This window comes from Thermobia domestica, chromosome 2 (assembly GCF_964235325.1).
Source record: "Thermobia domestica chromosome 2, izTheDome1.hap1.1, whole genome shotgun sequence".
NCBI lineage: Eukaryota > Metazoa > Arthropoda > Insecta > Zygentoma > Lepismatidae > Thermobia > Thermobia domestica.
Window position 1 is genome coordinate 23153532 of NC_137455.1, and position 17809 is coordinate 23171340.

Sequence of the window (17809 nt, forward strand, 5' to 3'; positions counted from 1 at the left end):
ATTACCACCTATTCGGAGCATTGAAGAAACCGCTGCGTGGCCATCATTTCGCCGACTTACAGGAACTGCAAGACGTTGTCCGGACGTGAGTGCGACAGACTCCGAAAAAGTGGTTCACAGAGGGCGTAGAGATGTTGCCACATCGGTGGCGCAAGTGTGTAGTTCTTCATGGAGACTTAAATAAAGTGTAAATCAATATGTAACGGCCCTCTATAATTACAATATTAGTTATTGGAACAATTATGAAATACTGTATTCTTACATTCGTACGTTCAACGGAATAATTAACACTTCTGACCACAGTACATACACTTATTTATTAAAAACTAAAATACAGTGTAACGGTTTCGACAACTTAACGTTATCTTCATCAGACACTAACTATTATTTCAGTTAGTGTCTGATAAATATAATGTTAAATTGTCGAAACAGTTACACCATTTTAGTTTTTAATAAATAAGTGTATATACTCTGGTCAGAAGTGTTAATTATTCCTTTAGTGATTTCCAGAGTCGTGATGGATAGAGTCGTATGTTCAATGTATATACTCATATGTAAGCATCCTTTCGAGTCAATTTTCTTTATATGTTATTTCTCTATCGTTCCATCCATACAGTTTCAAGAAAGAGGTGTATGTGTGAGTGTGCGTTTGAGAGAAGCATTGATTTTCCTTCCCTTCAATCTCCATTCCGAAAGGAGGGAATATAACAGCCCTCCTTCCCCCCACTGTTGGTATTGGATTGCGGAAAAAGGCGCGGGAATAGATTACACTTTTTCACTCTCAGCTCTTATTTCATCTTCAACCTCCCCTTTTCTATCCTTTTTTCTTTTTCTTTTCTTTTTTCTTATCGTTGTCGTCTGAGCAAGAAACAACAGAAAAAAGATTTTCTCTCTTTCCCTCTCTGGTTCCTTTTTCCTTTCTTTTTATTCCAGTTTATATCTGCCAACGGTTCTTCTCTTCCCTGGATCTTGTCACACAATTCACAAATGTATACATAAGGAAAAGTGTACAAGATAATGGATAAAATAAATTCAAAATGAAATTAAAGAAAGAATATGACAGATTTCTTTTCTGATATACACTAATGTACACGAATAAAATTCTAATGTACGCTATGCCTTCAAAAATTATCAGAAGATTTTATATTTAATTATGTAAAGTACTTTATTGTATGATTATTTTGAATGAAATAAATGAAATCTTTAAGTTTTATGTCCCACGGCTATGACGGCTTGACTAAAGGAGGCGGTGATGATAAATGAATGAAATGGTGGAATGAAGAAAATGGGAGAGCCCAGAGAAAACACACGCATCCGGTGTTTGTCCACCACAATGCTCACTTGGCGCGAGGTGGGATCGAACCAAGGACCCCAGACACCGGAGGTGAACGCTCTACCGCTGAGCCACCTGGGCCCCTAAGAATTATAAGAGTTTTATACGTAGTCGATATTGTAAAATATATATCTTTATTTTGTTTTTTGTTTTAGTTTTGCGTTTAAAAATTTTGTTCCTTAAGGCAAAGGAGACGTATGATAAATGGAAGTGAGTGATTATGATAAAATTGGTGGAATGAGAATGGGCGAGGAAAAGGAAGAACCTTAAGAAAGTCCAGGAACACGATGCTCATCACGAACTCGTATGGCGTGGTAACGAACTAGGGACCTATCGTACCAGAGGTGAGAGCTCTAAAACTGAGCCACAGTACGGCGTATATACGTATGAAGCGTTCCATGAAGAGTAAGGACCAAGTGCACAAAAGTTACGTGCGATCTGAAAGCTCAGAAATTACATTTGAGATGATCAAAAATGTAAATACTAAATTGGTCTGTGGAAGTCACATCTCATGCCCGTACATAGACACGAGACACGTTTAAAAAAATATCGAAGCTTGGATTGGCAACACTAATCCCCTTGAAAGTATTTTCCTTGGTAATGCACACACTTCTACCAGTGCTTCCGTCATTGTTGGAAACACTTCTGGTACGCAGTTTTTGGAATGGTGAGCAAATGTGCTGTCGCGCATTTTGCATGATGACTTGGCTCCAATCGGGTCCCTCTTAGTGACATTTTCAGCTTGAGAAATAACCAAAAGTCACACGGAGCCATATCTGGTGAGTAGGTAGCGTGACAACACACAGAAATGTTGCATTTGGTGATGGAAGCCTGAATTAAAATTTGCGGACACTTTTCTCATGTCCAAATTCTCGTTCAAAATTGAATGTACCGATCTAATTGAATGGTTTACGCTTGAGCATCGCCAAGTTTTTGGAAAAATTTAATCGAATATTGCTGCTCAAGTTTTTTCTGTCAATTTACACAAAAAATTGAAATTCGACGACCACTCTATACACGTCTTCACTCGTTGGCCAATGACCATCTACTGACGCTTTCTGTGAGCGGAAAAAAAATACGATTGCGCATGTGTGTCCCTCTACATATACACTGAAGAAGTCTCCCGCGCTTCATTGGTTCATGTGAAAAAAATTAAGGTTCTATGCGCTTTGAACACACCTCGTATAGTTTGTGGAAGCCGTTCCTCTTTCCCTTAAAAAATAAATAAATGGATGACTACTTTGATTGTTCACCTTCATCATAAAAAGAAAAGAAAAGAAAATGACAACTTTCCTAAGAATTACAAAGAAACATGTTCAAGGTTTCCCAATGGGATCTATTGCTTGGTGGTCAATCAGCTATGAATATCGGAAATTAAATCCAAGCCTTCCACATCAATAACAAGAATACTATCATTAAAATATGAGAGAGTTCTTATGAAATTTGTGGAAATTTTAAGGTGGGAAAGATCTCGATTTCGATAAACAAGAAATACCAAAACAAGAACATACTACACATATAAGAACAAAGTTAAGATTCAATATACGAAAAAAAAAGTTTTCAACGTAAATAATATCATTGAAATGTGAGTAAATACAGTAGACCTACTATCTGTAACAATTACAAATTGTAATATAATATTAATACCTACGTGGAGAGAACAATCGAGCGCATTTAGAAAATAGAAGGAAAATCCGTAGATTCCGGCTACAGGCGGCTTTCCTACACGGAGAGAACAATCGAGCACATTTAGAAGGAAAATCCGTGAATTCTGGCTACAGGCGGCTTTCCTACACGGAGAGAGCAATCGAGCGCATTTAGAAGGAAAATCCGTAGATTCCGGCTACAGCCGGCTTTCTTACAACGAGAGAACAATCGAGTGCATTTAGAAAGAAAATCCGTGGATTCCGGCTACAGGCGGCTTTCCTACACGGAGAGAGCAATCGAGCGCATTTAGAAGGAAAATCCGTAGATTCCGGCTACAGGCGGCTTTCTTACACGGAGAGAACAATCGAGTGTATTTAGAAGGAAGATCCGTAGATTCTGGCTACAGGGAGAGAAAAAGTTTTAAAATTTCTATGTTGCCCACCAACCTTATGGTTGAGGAAAGAAATAAGAAGACATTGTATAGTATCGTAGAAACATGGGTAGTAAGTGCAACATTAGTCATGGCAGCTACCTAGGTACGGTGGAAGATACGGTTTTAGGCATAGTATTTGACTAGATAAGGGCTCAAATTTGGGGTTATAGTTCTGGGTTCGACTTCGGGACGTATGAGTTTTTGAATAGGTTCTTGTTCCAAACAAAATGTTACCGAAAAATTAAAAACTTACGTATCATCCATGATTGATATAACACATGTCAAAGCATAATAATGCTCTTACCATTTAGAAATTTTGATTGGTTGAAGTGGAGCAGCTTAGCGTCCCTCTTAGCACCTAAGCTATATGAGACATGAGCCTATAGCGTAACGTGGAATCCGAACCGCATGAGTTCTCACTGGTAATGAAACCCGGGTGTCATGAAGCGAGACCGAATACACTACCACGTAACCACGAGGGAATTTGTTTAGAAACATTAAAAGACTCTTGCTATAGTTTTCTTCGTGCTTAATCTTCTCTTTTGGGGGGACAAAAAAATTGTTGGTGTCTCATTATATAAAGAACTTTGTTAGGCCAAAACCTGACGTTGAACTGAATGATGTGGTCTACGTGGTCAGCCCACCAATTTTTTCAAGGTATTTGATTCATAATTCACTTATTCTTAATCCAATCAGCTTTCCGTTCCTTATCACGACTCATGGTCAACACAAACACACCAAGCAACCTTCAGCTCAAGTGTGAATCAAACTTTTGCTATAACATAATACGTACACCATTTGGGGATGCTTTAAGACATTAAGCTACACATGAGCTCCTGTTTAAGGGATGGCCAGGTATTAAAATACGTACTTTTTAAGAAATAGCTAATTGAAAATGGCCAAATAATGGAAATGACAACTTATAAGCGGGGCCATTCATCATCATCATCATCATAGGTATTCTGCCATTATTCGCAGGTCACTTGCCGCAATTGAGAAGCTTCCTTCTCCACGGTCTTCCGCTAACCTCTTTCTCTTCACGTACGATTTGTCTATTTCGATATCACCCATCAATTGTAGCCTTCTTCAGCCTCTCTCTCTCTTTCCTGTCAGGTACGTTCGTCATGATACAGTCCCTTCTTAGCCAATGTCTCAACCAGTTTTTTTTTCCTCTTCTTAATAATATCTAAAATTGTTCTTTTCTCTCCCACCATTTCTAACACCGTCTCATAGTTTTTCTCTAGTATAAAGGATAATGGTTATAATTGAGTTTTGGTTTGGTTTGGATTTTAACAATCCTTTCCAGCACCAAGGCTATATGAGACAGGACCTATTCTTTAAAATAGGATCCGAAGCATTACCCGGATTTGTGTCCGAAGCGAGCAGGTCTACCCTAAGCAGAAATCAAACCCCGGGACCACACGTGTGTTAGCCATTTGGTCACGAGGAAGCATGATAAAAATATCAGTAATGATAAGAAAATAATTGTTGGTATGAGTGTAAAAGAAAAAAAACTTTACAAAAACCCACGAACACGTTGGTGTCCAACACAAACCAATGCTCCTGGAACCAGGAGGAACTAGTACCTGCAAAATAAGAGTTAATTCTGTCTCGTCTCTAAAAGTTCTCGTGAAAGTGACATATCGTCTCGAAAACACATATGTTTCTATTGAAAGTGCTTCGTCTCGTCTAGAAACTTAAATTATGATATTTATTGCCTCGTGGACAATCCTATTCACAACAAGAATCCTATCCTTCCCCACAAGACGAAAAGTGCTTTTTTTTTAATTCGAGACGAGATGAGAAGTGTCTTTTTAAAGTCGAGACGAGATGAGAAGTGTTTTTGCAAAAATCGAAACAAGACTTGAAGCGTCTTCTTAAAGTCGAGACAAGATGAGAAGAGTCTTTTTAAAGTCGAGACGAGTTAAAAAGTGTCTTTTTAAAGTAGAGAGGAGATAAGAAGTGTCTTTTTAAAGTCGAAACGAGACAAGAAAGGTCTTTTTAAAGTCGAGACGAGACGAGAAGTGTATTTTAAAATCGAAACAAGACAAGAAGTGTTTCCTTAAAGTCGAGACAAGACGAGAAGTGTCTTTTAAAGTCGAGACAAGACGAGAAGTGTCTTTTTAAAGTCAAGACGTGAATAGAAGTGTCTTTTTAAAGTCTAGAAAAGATAAAAAGTGTGTTTTTAAGTTGAAACGAGATAAGAAGTGTCTTTTTAAAGTCGAAACGATACAAGAAGTGTCTTTTTAAGGTCGAGACGAGAAGTGTTTTTTTTTTTTTTAAATCGAAACAAGACGAGAAGTGTCTTCATAAAGTCGAGACAAGACAAGAATGTCTTTTTAAAGTCGAGACGAGATAAGTAGTGTCTTCTTAAAGTGGAAACGAGATAAGCAGTGTCTTCTTCTTAAAGTTGTGACAAGACGAAGATTGTCTTTCTAAAGTCGAGACGAGATAAGAAGTGTCTCTTCAAAGTCGAAACGAGGTGAGAAGTGTATTTTAAAAGTCGAAACGAGACAAGAAGTCCTTTTAAAGTTGAGACGAGACGAGAAATGCCTTTTTAAAGTCGGGACGTGATGATAAGTGTCTTTTTAAGGTCGAAACGAGATAAGAAGTGTCTTTTTAAAGTCGAGAGGAGACGAGAAGGTTTTTCTTTTTTAATCGAAACAAGACGAGAAGTGTCTTCTTAAAGTCAAGACAAGATGAGAACTGTCTTTTTAAAGTCGAGACGAGATAAGAAGTGTCTTTTTAAAGTCGAGACGCGACGAGAAGTGTTTTTTTAAAAATCGAAACAAGACTTGAAGCTTCCTCTTAAAGTCGAGGCAAGATGAGAAGAGTCTTTTTAAAGTCGAGACGAGTTAAGAAGTGTCTTTTTAAAGTGGAAACGAGACAAGAAAGGTCTTTTTAAAGTCGAGACGAGACGAGAAGTATATTTTAAAATCGAAACAAGACGAGAAGTGTCTTCTTAAAGTCGAGACAAGATGAGAAGTGTGTCTTTAAAGTCGAAACGAGATAAGAAGTGTCTTTTTAAAGTCGAGACGAGACGAGAAGTGTCTTTTTGAAATCGAGGCGTGAAATTTCACGAATTTCATGAGCAACACTAGTTCACCGAAATCTTAAATCTCAAACATTGCTTTAGTGTTACATGATTTATATTATATAAAAACGATATATTGAGAAAGTGATTGTACGAATACAATGAAGAGCAGTTATCAACGTTTAAAGTTACACAAACTCCAATAACAAATATCCTTGAAACGTTGTTATATCACACCCTTTGTCGGCCTCCCATGACGTGGAGAGGAGAATATAATCGAGATGATACGAGAAAGAGTTTTTGCAAGGATCGAGACGAGACGAGACTTCTACAAACTTTACGAGACGAGACCATAAACCTTATAAATACCACAAAAATAGCTTTCAAATTGTTGTACCTTGTATATTACACTTTGATTTTCGTGTTATTTTTTTTTTTTTTCAAAATAGTGATCAATGGTAGGGCTTCTAGTAGTCAGAGCGTTGGACTTACGTCCTCGCGGTCCCATATTCGACTCCAGGCCGGTGCATCCCAATTTTCGCCATCCACTCAGTGTCGTAATGTAAACTGGGGAGTCACGTGAATAAAAAGAACATGATGGCCACTAGGTCCAGAAAACTTCTGATACCCCTATTAGAGATAAAGGGACTCAATGCACTGACCACGCGTCCGTAGCCAGACTGGACGTAGTTCAGCCGGTCGCTAACAGATGGCGTTGGAGCGGTTCGGGACCAAAAAGGATTATCACGCCACTGGTTAGTTAGTTTTTTAGTGAACAGTGGTGGGTCTTGAGTGGAGTCACGTTTGCGATAAAATAAGTTTTAGTGTTTCAAACTTAGGGATGAAAACTTTCGCCTATGTTGAAATTTGTGGATTATGCCTAAATCTTAACCAATGTGATTCTATTCAAGAGCCTCCTCTCGTAGTTACAGTAGACTACATAATACATTTTAAAAAAATAAATAAATTATTTCTTGGTTTATACATTTCACTGACAATTACAAGATCAATCAAATGAGACTGATTATGACTGAAGGCAAATGTGCAATCAGAAATTTTTGTTGGGAGGGGTTCAAAGTTGGGCATGTGGGGTCCAATACCACAACCCACTAAGTCTGTGTAGTTTCTCAGACCGGAGATATTCTGCACCTGAAAAGACTATAAGTAATTGTTAATTAGTGTCATCTATATTCTAAGAAAAAAACAATAGAACTAGATTTATTTTATATGAAAGAAAAGTAAAGGTAGAGATGAAGCGGAAGGTAAAAATCTGTAGGCTACATCAACCATTTTTCTTCTATTTATTAACAAATGTGTGCCTAATTTCCATTTTTTTTGGGAGGGGGTTCGGACCCGGGGAACCCTCCGCGTGTGCGCTCCTCTTACTGATGAGAAAATAGAAGGAAGTCATTTGCTTGAGTTCTGTTAAGTCTCCCTTAGAAAAGCAGTTTTCAACTTGCAACATATCTGTGGGGTGCTGTTTAATAACATACAAAAAACCATGAGCTGCAGTTAAGCTAAGGTCTAATATCTTAAGATAACTGAAGACAACTGAAGATGATCCTTTACATATATTCTTCTTATAGTAAAAGTATTTATTTACACACACATATTGAAAAGCCGAAGAACTGCTACCAATTCCCACGGAATGCAAAGGATAACAGGGAAGATCCGATGGATTAGGAGAAATTGAGAGGAGACTGTAATGGTAGAGGTGGTGGTGATGGTTGTGGTAGTAGTAGTAGTAGTAGTAGCACTAATAGTAGTAATAGCAGTTGTGCGATTGGCAAAGGATCAATATGGCCGCTAGTGATTCTCTGTTGAACCGTGCCTCAGCCTGCGCTCTCGCAACAGCCAACATCCCTGCCTTGGAGAGGAAGGCCATTGCGCCACCGGCGACGCAGGTCCCGCCCGGGGCGCCTTCCAATACGACGCTACCTCTCCTTCCCCCTTTGCTCTCTTCCTCACCCCTTGCTTCGATCGTCTCACCCTCCGCTTCCTAAGGGGAGGCGTGGCCAAAACACCTTCAGGCAACAGAAGCTAGTAATGGTCCTCTTGCATGGAAACCTCTTTCCTTGCTCATCTGCATTTGATGGCCGGGATACTCTCATCTAGCGACGGTAGATTCAGCATTTTCTCTCCCACCCGACCCAATACTCCAGGGTCTTTGTGAGGGGGTGGATTTTCAGGACACAAGAGGCATTTTATTCACTCCCTCCACGCTACATTTTCTGGTTACCTCACTGCCAAGTCTCTCCACTACTTCTGTAAAGAATTATATTGATAGTCCATGCTCTACTCTGTCATCAACCATTTAAAACCCATAACGCCCATACTCATTACGTGTTTTTTTTTTCAAAACCTTTCTTTCTAGATGAATTACGCCCTCTAACTATAATCAAGCACTTTTTTCATACATATATATACACACACGACAGAGCAGCATTACTGCACTTGCCTTGATGTTCTAAAAAAATTTTTTTTGGTTCCTCTTAAAGAGTTGATGGTCGTGGAATGTGAACTTATTAATCGCCCACGCAACTAGTATATAATAATGTACCTTGCCTTCTAAATAGATAAAGATCTTTCGCATTATCTTCTGTTGTTCTTCCCATGTACAATTCTTGAATCTCTATGAGCCACCGGTTGACCAAAAACACCTGACTTTCTGTAACAAGCAGCTTGAGCTAACGTTCTAAATGCATAATGAAAATAGCTTTGGTGTGACACCTGCCGTCTGTGGCGACCCTTTCTTGTAAATACAATTAATGATTGCTTGTATGTACGGACAGCGAATAAATATCTCGCATGTAATCAATAACACGGGACTGTTGGTGTAGAGTGGAATACCACAAGGTTATGCTCTGTACCCACTTACTATGTAAATCGTTCTAACGCTCTTTTTCCTTCAATCCATGTACCATGGAAGATATAATGGCTGTATTAAATGGTTATTACAGGATTGATTTCACCAGATTCACTTCTACAGCCTCATGAACATCGCCAGGCAATTGTGTTTAAACTAGTTAGGTAACCAATTCTCCTCTCCAGAATCGATAAGTTCTAGCAAAATCTTGAGCGTAAAGTCACAAAAATATGTTTGTTTCGTATCTTCCTAAGAGCTGTTTGGTGAGAAACGTTCAAGTGTAACTTTCATTAACAATAGTTTCATTACGAATTTATTACAATAATAGTTTAACAGTGCAGAACATTAAGATAACTATGTGTTATTACCCTAGTGTTCAGAATTATTTATATATACTTTGAATCTTTAGTTAAAACTAAGTGAGATTAAACACTTAGAAACACATTTCACTTAGTATAGACTTATTTATTTCTTTAGTAAATTTTCAGATTCGCCCTGTGGGGCCAGTTTGTGTGAGAATCATTGAACAACAATCACATTTACAAGAATAAAGGAAGTGGAAGGAAACCACCAAGAGTCTATAATTATCTTCAGCATTCGTCTGATGGAAATGAGGACAATTTGAAGAAACCTTTGTCCTGATTATATTCGACAGCCATCTATCGAACTATGTCCATTACATAATTTTCCATCATTGTAAGTTCACAGTCAATTCAGTAGACCTATACCTCTAGTTGAAACACCCGTGTTTTTGCAAAACTATTCGAAACTATTTTATACCGGCGCATTACGAGACACGTCAGATCATCAATTTCAGAGTACCAGCATGGATTTCTAAAACGTAGGTCCACACTAACCAATCTTAGCATAATTACTAACTGTATTGCAAATTCACTGGATCAGGGGGGTGGAGGCAGGTTGACGTAATTTACACAGATTTTTCCAAAGCTTTTGATATCGTCAACCATACTAAATTATTGCACAAACTCAATCAGTTTCATTTTTCGTTGCCTCTTATTAAACTTTTCTCATCTTATTTACAAAATTTTAAACAATTTGTTACATATAAAGGATGCCAATCAAATGATTACTCAGTACTGTCTGGAATTCCGCAGGGTTCAAACCTGGGGCCCTTGCTTTTCTTAAAAACCTTCCTAGTTGCATACAAAATTCAAATAAACTATTATTTGCAGATGATCTAAAAATTTATTATTCAATAAATTCAGTTCATGACTGTGAGAAGCTCCAACGTGATCTTATCTATGTAGTTAAGTGGTGTAAGGAAAATCTACTTGAAATAAATGTTAACAAATATAAAATAATGACATTTACAAGACGAAAGGTACTGACACATTTTTCATATTCAATTGACAATACGATACTACCAACCCCGGAAACAGTTAGGGACTTAGGTATCTTATATGATTCCAAATTAACATTCGATTGTTATATTGACAATAACATTAATGAAACGCATAGAAATCTTGGATTAATAATTAGAACTAGGCGAGAACTTAAAAAAAAAAAAAAAGTTATGCTCGTCCCAAACTGGAATATACAAATACTATTTGGAATCCCCTCTTCAAAAGTAATATTGCCAAACTGAAAAAAAAAAAAAAAAAAAAAAGAATCAAAATGTTTAAGACATCTAATATACAAAGTAACACACATGTATCAACAGACAGATAGTAGTGACTCTTTAAACACCAATTTTGGTATCATGAGTTTACAACAAAGAAGAACTCTGTTTGACATGATATTTCTTTATAAAATATTTAATGGTAAAATTGACTGTAACGAGCTTTTTCATATTCATGTTCCACTTCGAAACACACAACCAGATAACTTTCATATAGACTACTTTATTCCAGAAAACGGAGGATTAATATCCTCCAGGAATCGTCAACACGGAGAATGAGTAAAAACTTATAATAGGATAAGTAAAGAAGTTAATGAAATTGATTTAAGTTGTAACATAGAAACTTTGAAGAAAAATATAGTAAAAGGAATTTGTAATAATGTATAATCTGCAAAAATAAATGTAAACAATGTATAAACACTGTAAAAAGGTTCTAACCTGTTGTGTTCAAATCCAATAAAATAAAATAAAGTATCACTGATAGACAGGTCACAATATTGAAAAATGATAAAAGGGAAATCTAGGGTGCTGATTCCGAATGACAGATGAAGGTGGTCACAGGGGCATTCAACCCCCCTTGGTCACCCTGTAGCTATTGGATCTGCTCAGGGATTAATTCCTTCATAGTCTTTGAGCACCTAGGCATGAGGCGTCGACTTACAGCTTGACGTGGGGTCCGAACGATGAAGTCCCACAGGGAATCGAACCCGAGTTTCCCGCGTATGCGTATCGTAACCATATAACCACGCTAGAACTATTTAAACCGAGGGTTTTTATTGATATTCGAAATATTATTATTATTCAGTACTTTTCAATTTTATCACATTAGCAATATAAAAGGTTAACCGTGGAAAGATGAGGAAAAGAACATGGTTTACATAAGAAATTAAAAAAAAAAATAATAGTAGTGTGGAATATTATGCATATGTAATAACAAAGATAATACTATATATTCTTTCATATTTTCCTCATCTTGAAGCAAGATCGAGTACTGCTTGAAAGCTCTATGTACAATAGTAACTTTTACGTAGTTTTTTTTTTTAATTTAAATGAAAACTACTGCTTATATTCCCATAATGTATTTTTTTTTTCTCAACTGAAGCAAATTACTATGTACAAAAACTACTTCGAGAAAGAATGCAGATGCTTAATGCTTGGGGCTCTGAATTAATTTTCTATAATTATATTGTGACTTTCAATTGTTTTATATAAAAAAAGGAAGAAGAAAGAAAAATAGAAACTAAATTTTCAGCACCTGCAAAATTTCTACAATTCCCTAGCCTTCGAGATCGAGATTCTCTTTGCTAATCCATATTGTTAATTTGTTCCAGAACTTTCTGCATGTAACAGCCCACAATGTTCACAAAAACGTTTAGGAAAAAAAAAAAGCCCAGCTGTCTTAAATATTCCTCTCTCTCTCTCTCTCTTATGAAAACAGTGGCGGACGTAGAATTTCGTCAAGGGTGGGTTTCAAGCTTCCAAGTTCATATGATATTTTCAGACGTGTGTAACCACTTGAGATTGAGTGTAAACAGACAAGTTTTGTCGATAGATGTCACTACAGTCTTCGTATCTCTCTCATGTATTTTTTACCTTCTACGGAAATTTACAAATTCTCTTACAAACTTCAACCTAGAGACTTCAAATTTTTAGAGAAGAAACTTCATAACCTATCGAAGGTAACAATCAGTGCCGATTTTTTTATTTAGAATTTTCTTGATTATTGAAACAGTTCCATTGTTAAAATTTCGTTATCCACTTCAACAATCAAGCCATTTCAACAATGAAGAAAATTCTAAATAAAAATTCGGCACGGATTGTTGGCTTTGATAGGTTATGAAGTTCCTTCTTTAAAAATTTGAAGTCTGTGGGTTGAAATTTATAAAAGAAATCGTGAATTTTCGTGAAAAATAAAAAAAAAATACATGAGAGATATACGAAGGCTGTAGTGACATCTATCGGCAAAACTTGACCCTTTAAACCAACCTTAAGAGTGTTATTTTGTTAGAGTCCAGAAGATATAACGTCGTTGGATTCCCGCGCTTGGACCTACTCGTCACTGAGGGTGTGGTAAGAGGATAGCCAATCATCACCCTTCAGATTTGTCTAACTTACTCATCGCAAGGGTGATGATTGGTTATCCTCTTACCACACCCTCAGTGACGAGTAGGTCCAAGCGCGGGAATCCAACGACGTTATATCTTCTGGACTTTAAATTCCATTTTTCACAGACGGATTTGCCGTCTCTTCGGTAGTGATTAATAAAGGATTAGGATCAGGATTTAAGATATAGATTTCTGAACTTTCGGCATCTATGACCATGTTAGCCCGTCACGTATGAGGGATGACGCCCCTCGGCTGTCCTGGGAATTGGAGAGGTAAAAAGGAATGAAAAGAAAGAAACACCCTGTGAGTGAGGAAAACTCAGAAAAACCTGACTCAGGATGACTAGTCTGAGAAAGTTGTTACAGTTTTTCGATTGAGCGTCCTCACCGGCAATTGAACCTCGGGACCGCTTTCACGAAAGGCCAGAGTGTTAGTGACTACGCTACGCTACGCTGAGAAAGAAAATGTATTTGGTGTATGTAAAAACGTAGGTTACATGCGTAAATCCTGTAAACTGTCAACAGATGGGAAAACACTGGTCTAGATAACATAATCTACAAGTTAATCTAAACTTTCTAGTTATCTCTCACCATTCACTTGTGTTTTTATTCGTTTCCTTTGATCTTCAGAACATAGTCTACAAGTTCATCTGAATTTTCTGGTGATAATTTACCATTCACTCGTGTTTTTATCAGTTCCCTTTCATCTACAAAACATTTTGCAAGTGAATCTAAATTTTCTGGTGATAATTCACCATTCACTTGTGTTTTTATCCGTTCCCTGTGATCTATTAGACATAATCCACAAGTTAATCTAAATTTTCTGGTGATAATTCACCGTTCGCTTATGTTTTTATCAGTTCCCTTTAGCTTACAGGGCATTTATTACTCGAGCTCAATTTAAACTCCTTGGTGTTATATAGTAAGAAACATTCCACCTAATCAGGTAAAATGTAATCAGAACATTTTGCTAAAATTAAAATTATTTTTACCTTTTTAGAGCGGAGTTTGCTACTTCTTAATTTAAGTAGTTCACCATTTTCTAATACAGAAAATTATGTGACTCTATGGAATGGAAATCAACATCGAAAAATCGAACGTCATGACAATATCCCGTGGAAGCTCTCCCTTACGAGCCAAAGTAGAACCAAGAGAACTTGAAGAGGTCGAGAATTTTAAGTATCTGGGAAGTATTTTGACGGGAGATGCTTACTGTACGAAACAGATTAGGTCAAGAATTGCCGTAGATAAAGAATCATTCAACAAGAAAAGATTACTCTTAACTAGCAGGCTCAATATTGAACTTGACAAGAAGCTGGTCAAGTGCTATATATGGAGCATTGGACTGTATGGTTCAGATACTTGGACATTACGGAAGTTAAAGAAGAAATATTTAGAGAGCTTCGAAATGTGGTGTTGGAGGAAAATGGAGAAGATAAAATGGACAGAAAGAATAACAAACGAAGATGTTTTAAAATGGATAGGAGAGAAGAGGACGCTTTTAGCCAGCATCCTTCGTGGGAAGGCTAATTGGATTACACATATCTTGCGGAAAAAATGTCTTTTTACAACGATATTGTATATCTATTTTGTAGTTTCTTCTTTTTTTATATCTTGATTTTGGGCAACGGTGCATAAAAGTATAGAGGAAAGTACCTAAATATGGAATAGGGTTGAGAATATGGAATACCACCGTATCTACCCTGGTAGGTGGTGCACTTTCGTGAAGGTGCCCGGAAACGCTTGACTATGTATCCTGTCATGCGTTTCTGGTCAGTTTGTAGTGAAGTAAGCAGTTTGTTGCACGTAATATTTCAAGAAGTGGATGTTCTCAATTGTTGATTATCGAAGGTGAGTGTTTCAGAAGTAATTTTCTTAGTTACATTGTAATTTGAAATTATTGACAATGAATCACGCGGAAAGTTGGTGTTTTCTAGCTATAGGCTATGCAAGTTAGATTATTTTGTACCTAGGGTAAGTACTATTTTTGTGGTTATGAAAACAAATATGGCGAGGCTTGCAATATGGAATACCATAAGGTTTTAAATATGAAATAGTATTCCATATTTAGAGTCTTATGCAATCTTTTTGTTTCGTTTCCCAGATGAATAAACAGCGGAAGACTTGGGATCACAACGCAATGAGGAGTGCAATTCACGATGTGTAGGAAGAAGAAAATGGGATTTTTGAAGGCTTCCAAAATATACAATGTACCTCGGACAACACTCTTTCGCGTCTTCTAAATTGAGTCCTGAAGAAGCTGTTGTGAGGAAGCTAGGAAGAAAACCAATTTTAACACCGGAAATGGAGGAGGAACTGGTCTAGTACCTGTTAGTTATGGAAGACAGATTTTTTGGTCTTACTCCGAGGGATGTGCGAACTATGCCATATCAATTAGACAAACAAAATGGACTTGCATACTCATTTTCAAAGTGCTACGAGTTTGCAGGAAAGACTTGGCTGAAACTGTTTATGAAGAGACACAAGGAAAAACTTTCTTTCAGAAAACCGACACAAACCTCGTACAATCGAACCGTTGGCTTTTGTAAAGATGAAGTGACCCACTTCTTTGACCTTTTTGCAATCGGAGGTTGATAATAAGAACATTTCTGCTGATCGCATATTTAACGTTGATGAGACATACCTGACTGTCGTTCCTTCAAAAATTCGTCAAGTTCTTGCACACAAAGAAAAACGTCAAATAGGCGCAGTTAGCTCTGCAGAACGAGACTCTTTAGTGACCGTAATAACGTGTATGGGTGCCACGGGTATGTATGTTCCTCCCATGCTAATATTTCCAAGGAAAAAGTGGTCAAATCACCTCATGCGCGATGCTCCTGAAGGATCTATTGGAGCGTGTCAACCTTCTGGGTGGGTACAGAGTAATCTCTTCACTGAATGGTTCAGACATTTTATTAAACACACAAGGCCATCTGAAAAATCTCCAGTGTTGCTCATTCTTGATGGCCAATATGCCCGCTCAAGGAATTTAGAAGTGTTATATTTGGCGAGAAGCAATAATGTTTCCATACTTCGTATTCCTCCACATTCATCGCACAGACTGCAGCCTCTTGACAGAACCTTCACGAGTCCCTTAAAAACGTACTACAGTGAAAAGATCAAGGTTTGGATGAGAACTGTTAAGACAAAAGACGGTTGTGTGCGGCCTCTCTCTGGATTTGAGGTAGCAAAACTCTTTGGAAAAGCGTACGTGAAAGCACAAACTGCTTCAAACGCCATTAATGGTTTTAGAACGACGGGAATTCGGCCCCTCAATCTCCACATTTTCAATGATAGTGACTTTCTTGAAGCAAACCACGCACAACAACATAGATCAGTACCTGGCTTTGAACCTTCACGAGATCTCTGTTCCCCTCCTATACCACTACTAGACTCTGAACCTTCATCTGGACTCCCTCCTCCTTCTACATCAATCATACCAAACACTTCTCCCTCAAATACTTCAGACAACCTTTCTACTACCTCTGCTTGTCCAATCGCAATTCAAGCTTCAGGAAGTGGACCATCTGCAGCAGTATAACTCCATGGCAAATATCACCAGTGCCCGCAGTGAAGAAGAGGGAAGGCAGTCGAGGAAGAAAGGCTGGCTTTACAGTCATAATTGCTTCATCACATTAGAAAAATCAGTTAGAGAAGTTTGTGAAAGCTGTCGATAGTGGAAAAAAAATAAAAATGAGGAAGAGTGCAAAAACCAATGGTAAGAAACAGAAGAATGAAACCCAGAAGAAAAGGTAAAATTAACTAAGAAAGGCACGAAAAGTACGTTACAAAACAAATGTGATGACAGTCGACCCAAAGCGAAACTTCAGATTCCGAAACATCTATGTTCATCAGCGCATATGATGATCACTCATCAACGTTTAGTAGCATTCCCGATAATGATCAACCAGAGACAGGAGAATATGCTGAGTGCCTCTTCTGCTTATCAAAATTTTCTGAAGATAAAGGCGGTGAAAAGTGGGTGATGTGTATGATGTGCCAATCCTGGGTTCACAATGAATGTGCTGGATATGACGAAGGTGTTTATATCTGTGACTTCTGCAAATAGACATAGCTTTCTCACTGGATATTTTGCAGCATATCTAACACTAGGCAGCGTATCTAATAATTTTTCTTTTACCTAACTTTACAACTCCTCTAAGATATAAATATCTCTTTGTAAATTTTGCTTCTATGCTTCTTTTTGTAACTTTACAGCTCATTTACTACATTTTTGCATTTTTCAAATGATATTTGGAATTATTTGCATCTTTATATCATGTAATTAAAATATTTCTATTGTCAACTTCCTTTGTTTTACTTAGCATACCTATATTAGAAGCATGTAAAACATTCTGGTATATTTAATGAGAGTTGTCTATGGTATTCCATATTTAGAGCACTTTTTTTCGAGTAACAATTTTGTACTATTTTGATTTTCATTTATTTTTGGGGTCTCTTTTTTATTATTGATTGACTTGAAATGGCAGAAGTTATTAACATATGTGTACAGAATGCACACAAATTTTTTCATAGGTAGAAACGTGTAAGGTGAGCGACAGTTGCCAAAAAATGGAACGGTATTCCATATTTAGGTACTTTCCTCTACAATCTGTCGTGTAGAAGAAGAAAAAGAGAATATATATGTTGTTGATTCTAAATAGAAAGAAATAAGATTTAATCTCAATAGTTAAAGTATATGTTGATTTTACAGGTGTAATCTCCATTTATAGTTATCATAACAGCATATAG

General features: G+C 37.2%; 1 protein-coding gene across 1 annotated transcript in view; it reads right to left on the reverse strand.

Moving 5' to 3' along the window:
* Positions 1–17809, reverse strand: part of TfAP-2 (transcription factor AP-2) — a 1022457-nt gene that overhangs the window by 670843 nt on the left and 333805 nt on the right. The gene's annotated exons all lie outside the window — the stretch shown is intronic.